Source organism: Rhincodon typus, chromosome 8 (assembly GCF_021869965.1).
Source record: "Rhincodon typus isolate 14 chromosome 8, sRhiTyp1.1, whole genome shotgun sequence".
Lineage (NCBI taxonomy): Eukaryota > Metazoa > Chordata > Chondrichthyes > Orectolobiformes > Rhincodontidae > Rhincodon > Rhincodon typus.
In genome coordinates, this window is record NC_063339.1 from 39,665,299 (window position 1) to 39,673,567 (window position 8,269).

Below are 8,269 nucleotides of genomic sequence, written 5' to 3' on the forward strand. Positions count from 1 at the left end.
GGATAAATGCATGAATGGAGAAAAACAGCAGAGCTGTAGGGAAAGAGCAGTGGTTTGAGACTCATTAACTCTTTCAAGTGCCAGCCCTGACACAATGAACCAAATGGCTTCCTTCTATGTATGATTGTATCTTCCTATTGCATTTTGATTATTTTCAGCTTATTTTAACAATCTGTTTAGCAGTAAATGAAGTTTGTTCGATGCCTGTTCATTCCCAGTTTAGTTTTAAACTAATGCTGTTCTAGCAGAATTTATTTTAACTTGTGAAACTGAATTTTCTTTGACCAGTAAAATGATTAAGTATCTGTTGTGCAACGTTTTCAAATTTATTTTACATTCCACGATATATATCTGAACATTATATTTAGTTTTGCGGCTAAGGAATCTGACCTTTCTCCCAAAGTTATAAATTTATTGCATCATTACTCAATAGATAAATTACTACCCATAGAATCATAACCATGGATCAAATTTGTTATCCTATAACTAGTATAGATTATAAATATTTTGCATATTTTTGTTCAGATTGACTTACACTTTATGCTCCCCTCTCCTTTTTGTGTCTGTTTTTATAGGACATTGGACAAAGTGAGCTCCAGTTTCTGGAGGAGACAGTGGCCTGCAGTTCAGATCTAGAGAGGACTGGTGCATTACCAGAAGTTACTACAGTCCCTGAAAATGGCAACAGAGCACTAATCCAAACCAGGGTAAAAGAAAAATATGTAGATAGTTATTAAATTTGAATTGCTGTCCTTTTTTATAAAATGTGTATTAATTTTAAAATTTCCCTATACTCAGTAATGTTTGTTTTATTTGTGAGGATATTTGAAGTTTGCCACTATTTCAGAAGATTTTAGAAATATTTTATTTCAATTGTAGTTGAGAATAATAACACTAATGCTACACAAGTGCCAGGCAATAAGCATCTCCAACAAGAGATTCCAATCATCTTCCCTTGACAATCAATAGCAGTATGATCAGAAGCAAAAACAGAAATTGCTGAGAAAGCTCAGCAGGTCTGGCAGCATCTGTGGAGAGAAATCAGCTAAGGTTCAGGTCAAGTGACCATATCTCAGAACTGAGGAAGGATCACCAGACCCGAAACTCTGATGTTTCTTTATGTATGCTGCCAGACCTGCTGAGCTTTTTCAGCAACTTCCGTTTTTATTGCCAAATGCTACCTTGATGTTAAAGACAGTCACTCTCACTTCACCCCTCATATGGAAACTATTAGGCCAGATGATCAAAGCTTGGTCAAGGAACTAAGTTTTAAAAAGCATCTTAAATGAGGGAGAAGGGGAGGAATCCCAGATCTTAGCACTTTGGTAATTGAAGACATGTCACCAGTATAGCAATGATTACAATGAAACATATCAGAGAGGCCTGAATTAGATGAGTGCAGATGTCTAATGGATGAGAGGCTAAAGGCAATTAGACGAGGAAGAGACGAAGCCATGACGGATAGTGAATGTGAAACTCGCAGGTTATGTAAACCTATTGGTAATTTCAGACATTCTAGCTACAGGAAGATCTAACTGTCAGGTGGTGTCTTCATAGTTCTTATTTGACTCTGTAATAATGTCTGGATGTTTGCATACCTAATTTAAACTGCGTTGTTCAATGAGCATGCATCAAAAGTTAGCTAACTCTTCCTGAAATTAAGATGTTTAAGTTTGCTGGAAAAAGTTTCGGCAAGAATGATCTAGATGTTCCTTAAATGTCAGTACTTCCACAGAGATCATTTTTCACTTGATCACCAAAGGATGGTTTTATCCCAGCCTTCAATGGCTGTCTATTCAGATGATTTACAACCATCAGGACAGCTCTTTATTCTTGGCTTTAGCCACCTTTTTACATTTTGCCACGACAGAGGAGATCGTATTGTGTTCATTCCAGCTGATGGAGTTTTCAACATTTTCACTAGGATGACACACATGTTTAGGTGCAGCCTCTTATCCTATGGAGTCTATTTCCTTTAGTTTGAAATTGAATGCTTGCTCTTTTATTTGTATTTATTATACCTTAATTGGAAAGCCAATAAAGACATGCATGAGCAGCAATGAATATTAAAGTCTTTAGCCTGATTAAAATCCTATATTTATTAAGAATATGCATTAAATTGCTACACAATCAAGTGATTACATTCAAAATTATATTGGAATTTCTGGCTCGAACTCCCAAATTGTTCAAACTTGTCAAATGTGATTTATTTTGTTCTATATTGGGTGGGTTGGTAGTAGCTAATATATCATAAATTCATAAGTTCTAATGAAGAGAGTTTCCAATTTCAACACTATTGAAGACAACAAAAGGAGACTTGTACTTGTACATGTCCTGCTGAGTAAGAAGGGGTGGGGAGATCTCTCATCTCCTTACTGTTTCATTCCACTTAATAGGCAACACTTGATAATTTTTGCAACGATTTGGCAGTAGATTTTGCTATCTGCATAAGTAGGCAAAGAACAGAATCTAAAGATTATACCCTTTGCATACAGAAAGAGTAAGGCTCTGTCCCCCTTTGTTTAGATCATAGATTCCCTACAGTGTGGAAACAGGCCCTTCGACCCAACAGGTCCACACCGATCCTCAGAGCATCCTACCCTGACATCCCACTATAATCCACCTAACCTACACATCCCTGAACACTTTGGATAATTTAGCATGGCCAATCCACCTAGCCTTCACATCTTTGGACTGTGGGAGGAAATGGGAGCACCCGGAGGAAACCCACGCAAACATGGGGAGAATGTGCAAACTCCACAGACAGTCGCCCAAGGGTTGAATCGAACCCGGGTTCCTGGCACTGTGAGGCAACAGTGCTAACCACTGAGCCACCATGCTGCCTGTTTAGCTTTCCCATCTTCTGATTAAAGTCTGTCTGTTGAATTGAGTGCATAAATTTCACTATATTGTACATTCCAATGTACTTCCTTTCCTAATTAGTTAAAATGGTCCAGGAACTGAAGTCCTAAACATTAACCATACCAACTTTTTTTTAAGTTTCTTTCCTGTCCATCAATGCAGTAATTTAACCAACATGTTTTCCCCAGGTGGTAAATTCTTGATTTTTGCTCATGTTGTGTTAATCAGATTAGGCATCTCCCTGGAGCAAGGGAAGAAATTCTTGAATGGAGAAATCAAATAGAAATTACTTCACGATGAGGCGAAAGGAAGAATTCTTTCAATGTACACTATTTTGACACATGAAGGACTATATCTAAAAGGTTACAGTTGCACTTGCAGTAAATGTCTACATTTCAGGACTCTATATTGTAAAGGTCCTGCTGACTTGTATCCATCATCTTTAATTTGTTTTATTTCAGATCCCTGCTACCCCTTTTCCAAGAACCAGCCGAAGTTTTACTCATCGTGTTGAGACTGTAGTTATCCAGTGGTTACAGATGAATGGAAACAGAGTCAGAGAGGTGTCAAGGATCAAGAAAAAGTCATTGTTTCTTTAATACAAAATTAAAAATGTTAACATTTTATACTTACCCTCCACTTTTTCACTAACACCAATTTGTTTCAAACTGTCCATCCAAATGTTTAACTTCTATGTTATGATCATTTCACACTATATATTTAAATTCAGAATATTTAGCATATCAAAATTTATTGCAATTTGGTTACAGCATGAGAATTAAAACAAATATAATTTAATAGTTTGACTAAAGTCATATTTAGTTGTTTAAAGAAACTTTTATTCTTGGGATGTGGATGTCATTTGCATAGCTTCTGTTAATCATCCATCCCTGGCTGCTGTGAGATGGTGGTAGAGCCTTCCGAGAACCACAGAAGCAGTTTTATGCTGCTGATCAATTGACCAGTAGCTGACTTGTCAACATTAGTGTGTGACTGGAGTTGCACACAAGTCAGCTTTCCTTCCCTAAAGGATATGGGTGAATTGACTGAAAATCAAACAACAGAATGGTTGCTTTATTGATATTTATTTCCAAATATTTAAAAACTGTATTTGAATTCTCAGCTACTGTGGTAGCATTTGAGCTCCTACTTGCTGAGTTGATAGTACAGTTTCTGTACTGTAGTTCAGTAACAGCCAATACACTGCTGTAACCCCATGATGTTTTGGGGGTTCATTTAATTTGTGTCTATTGTTACAATTGTAATGTGGATATTGTATGTGATATACTTTATCAATGCAGAATCATTTTGGGTACAAAGTAAGAAATATAACTCAGGAGAATATCCAGCACAATAAAGCTGAGGTGTGAGGCCCTCTCTAAGGAAGGTGACTGTTCAAGGGTTTGAACTTTGCAGTATGTGATGTAACTGCAGCCTTAATGGACCAAAGTACAGTTGCATTCTTTTATCAACATCAACTTTATTTAGCTACATCAAAATATAGGAACTTCAAGCAGTGAGTACTTGTAGATACTTCCTATATTTCTGGTTTGTACTGATGAAAAAAATTCTGTAATCGTAATTGCCATGTAAAGTCACTTGGTGCAATAGAAATAAAATCAGAAGTGGTAATCTAGATTTCATTGTGTCATAAATACACACGCACACACACTCCCCAGGTAAGATCACAGTTTACCTGAACGTATTAATGGATTTGGAACCCCTTCCTGTTGATGAATTCCACAGTGTTATGATATGGCCCTTTCAGTGCCACGTGCAGTTCATGGCAACCTGCACCAAACTATGTTTCCAAACGTACTGCTCAGGCTGCAGAGCCGACCTGGTCCCTTGGCAAATGAAATGCCCTGGTGTGACCTTGCGGAGGTGGCATTGGTCATTGTCCTGATGCGTTTGTGTGTGCATGACTGAGGGATGCTTCACAGAGCTATAAGATTCTGTCCTTCAATTTTGATTTAGTAATTATAAATATGTTTGTTTTCTGAGATATACTTGTGAAAATATGAATTAGTGTTGATTATACTGACAAATATTGCATCTGCTTGAAACGCATTGAAATGTCAACCTGAAAAGAACCAATTGATAGACTGCTGCCTTATCTCTAGAATTGGAAATGTAAGGGTGTACAATTAAGTGATACAACTATTTCAATGTTGATATACAGCAACACTGAGAAAACTTGTATTATTTGAATGAAAATGCCTTCCTGAGTTGCCATTTGTTTGAGTAGAAGTATATAAAATATCACAATGGGGAATGTGTTACTAAACAGTAATTCAGAGGCTTAACTGGGCTGGACATATAAATACAAATGGCTGCAAAAGCAGGTCAGCGATTGAATATTCTGTGGCAAGTAACTAATCTCCTTTCTGTCATCTACAAGGCACAAGTCAGTAGTGATGGAATGCTCTCCATTTGTCTGGATGTGTTCAGTTCTGACAACAGTCAGTAAAATTAAAACATTGAAAATAGAAGCAGGAGTAGGCCATTCAGCTCTTCAAATGAACTCCCTCGTTCAATATGATCACGGCTGATCTTTGGATTCAGTACCCTGTTCCAGCTTTCTTCCCATGCCCTTTGATCCCTTTAGCCCTAATAACTATACCTAACTCCTTGAAAAAGTCAGTATTTTGGCCACAATCTCCTTCTCAGTTGGAGAATTCCATAGGCTCGGCATTCTGTGGGTTAAGAAATTTCCCCTCACCTTAGTCTTAAACTGTGAACCCCCTTCTGGACATAATAGTTCGTTTGATAGGCACCCCATCCACCACCTTAAGCATTTACTCCCTTTATACTGACATACCAGTAAAGAGGGACATCTTAGTCCCAGAGGTCCACATTCATTAGAGAGAGAGAGACAACTGGTGTTAGGTTTACAACACCTCAGATGAGAGACAAGGTTTCAGAGGCAGAACTAAACTTCAGCTGGTATGGGAATTGAACCCATGCTACTGGCATCACTCTACATCCTAAAACAGTTGTCCAGCCAACTGAACGAACCCTCTTCACCAGATCCAAACAGAAGGTGCTGAGTCGTCCCTTGTTTGCATTCTGGGAGTGGACTTTGCTGTCAGCGTGGACATGAAGGGTATCGTGGATGAACCTGCTGTTAAGGAATGGTTAGCACAAAACATTACATTACTGTAGGGTTTCCATCCTTCCTTCCTCCTTTAACCAAAAACACAGAGAGAGGCAAGGTTCAGAGGAGAGGACACAGAACATCATGAGAGGAAGGTTGGCAGTGAGACTTTCAGTGATAAAGGAGTGCAAGCCGAAACTGTTGGTGAGTAACAGGTAAGTTTTGAGAAATTGTTATAGCAGAGAACATCAGAACTTCAACTTACAATGTTAACTACTTAGGATTAATTAACTTAAAGGGATAAGACATGGCAGGAAAGCTCCAAATCATAGTCTGCCTCTCCTGTTCGATGTGGGAAGCTGGGCACATTTCCAGTGCCCAGGACCTGCAAGTTTGCAAGAGGCGCCTCCAGCTGCAGCTCCTGGAAGCCTGAGTTTAGGAGTTGGAGCAGCATCTGGGGACACTTTGGAGCATTCGCAAGGCAGAGAATGTCATGGATAGCACATATAGAGAGGTGGTCACACCACAGACTCAGACTCAGACTCAGACTCTGCAAGCAGGAAGGGAATGGGTGACCACCAGGCAGGGCAGGATGGCCAAGCAGGCAGGAAGGGAATCTCCTCTCAGGATAACGGCAGTAACCAAATTCATAGCACCATGGCTGGCTCTGCTGCAGAGGGAGGGATAGATAGGCATAAAATGCTTTAATTATAGGGGATTTTATCATAAGGGGAATAGATAGGTGTTTCTGTGGCCACAAATGAGAGTCCAGAATGGTGTGTTGCCTCCCTGGTGCTAGGGTTCTGGATGTCTCCAAGGACATTCTGGAGGGGGTGGGCAAACAACCATTGTGGTACGTGTTAAGCATTTGATAAGGTTCCCCATGGTAGGCTCACTCAAAGTAAGGAGGCATGGGATTAAGGGAAATTTGGCTGTCTGACCAGTGGTGTTCCGCAGGGATCTGTTCTGGGACCTCTGCTCTTTGTGATCTTTATAAATCACTTGGATGAGGAAGTGGAAGGGTGGGTTAGTAAGTTTGCCATAACACGAAGGTTGGTGGAGTTGTGGATAGTGTGGAGGGTTGTTGTAGGTTGCAACCGGACAATGACAGGATGCAGAGCTGGGCAAAGAAGTGGCAGATGGAATTCAACCTGGAAAAGTGTGAAGTCATTCATTTTGGAACGTCAAATTTGAATGCAGAACACAGGATTCTTGGCAGTGTGGAGGAACAGAGGGATCTTGGGTTCCACGTCCATAGATCCCTCAAAGTTGCCACCCAAGTTGATAGGGTTGTTAAGAAGGCGTATGATGTGTTGGCTTTCATTGGCAGGGGAATTGAGTTTAAGAGCCATGAGGTTATGCTGCAGCTCTATAAAACCCTGGTTAGACTACACTTGGAATATTGTGTTCGGTTCTGGTTGCCTCATTATAGGAAGGATGTGGAAGTTTTAGAGATGCTGCAGAGAGGATTTACCAGGAATCTGCCTGGACTGGAGGGCAGGTCTTATGAGGAAAGGTTGAGTGAGCTAGGGCTTTTCTCATTGGAGCTAAGAAGGATGAGAGGTGACTTGATAGAGGTGTACAAGATGATGAGAGTCATAGATAGAGTGGATAGCCAGAGACTTTTTCCCAGGGCGAAATGACTATCACGAGGGGACATAATTTTAAAGTGATTGCAGGAAGGCGTGGGGCGATGTCACTAGTAGGTTTTTTACACAGTGGTGGGCATGCAGAATGCGCTGTCAGTGGTGGTAGTAGAGTTAGACACATTAGGGACATTTAAGCGACTCTTGGATAGGCACATGGATGATAGTAAAATGAAGGTTATGCAGGGTAGTTTGATCTTAGAGTAGGATAATAGGTCAGCACAACATCGTGGGCCGAAGGGTCTGTAATGTGCTGTACTGCTCTATATTCTGTGTTGGTACTAATGACATAGGGATTAGGTCCAAAAAGCAGAATATAGAGAACAGGGAAGAAAGTTGAAAGGTAGAACCTCAAAGGTAGTTATCTAAGGATTGCCAGGGCCATGGGCTAGTCCAAGTAGAAACAGCAGGATGTATAGGATGAACATGTAACTGAAAAGATGGTGTGAGGGAAGGGTTTCAAATTCATGAGGCATTGGGACCAGTTCTGGGCTAGGTGGGCCCTGTCCAACCTCGGGTGGGGGGGGGGGGGGGGGGGAACTCGGGGGGGGGGGGGGGGGGGGGGATGGGGGGGTTATACCTGGGCAGGACTGGGACTGATGTCCTTGGGGGGAATACTTGGGTAGAGTGGTTGGGGAGGGTTTAAACTAGTGTGGGAGAGGGA

The 8,269-nt window shown here is 40.6% G+C and overlaps 1 long non-coding RNA gene across 1 annotated transcript; it reads left to right on the plus strand.

Annotated features, from left to right (window-relative positions):
• Positions 1 to 579: 579 nt before the first annotated feature.
• LOC109921369 lies at positions 580 to 4,498 on the plus strand. Its single transcript, XR_007262674.1, has 2 exons — positions 580 to 707; positions 3,324 to 4,498. It is a non-coding gene; the product is annotated as an uncharacterized LOC109921369 (long non-coding RNA).
• Positions 4,499 to 8,269: the final 3,771 nt, after the last annotated feature.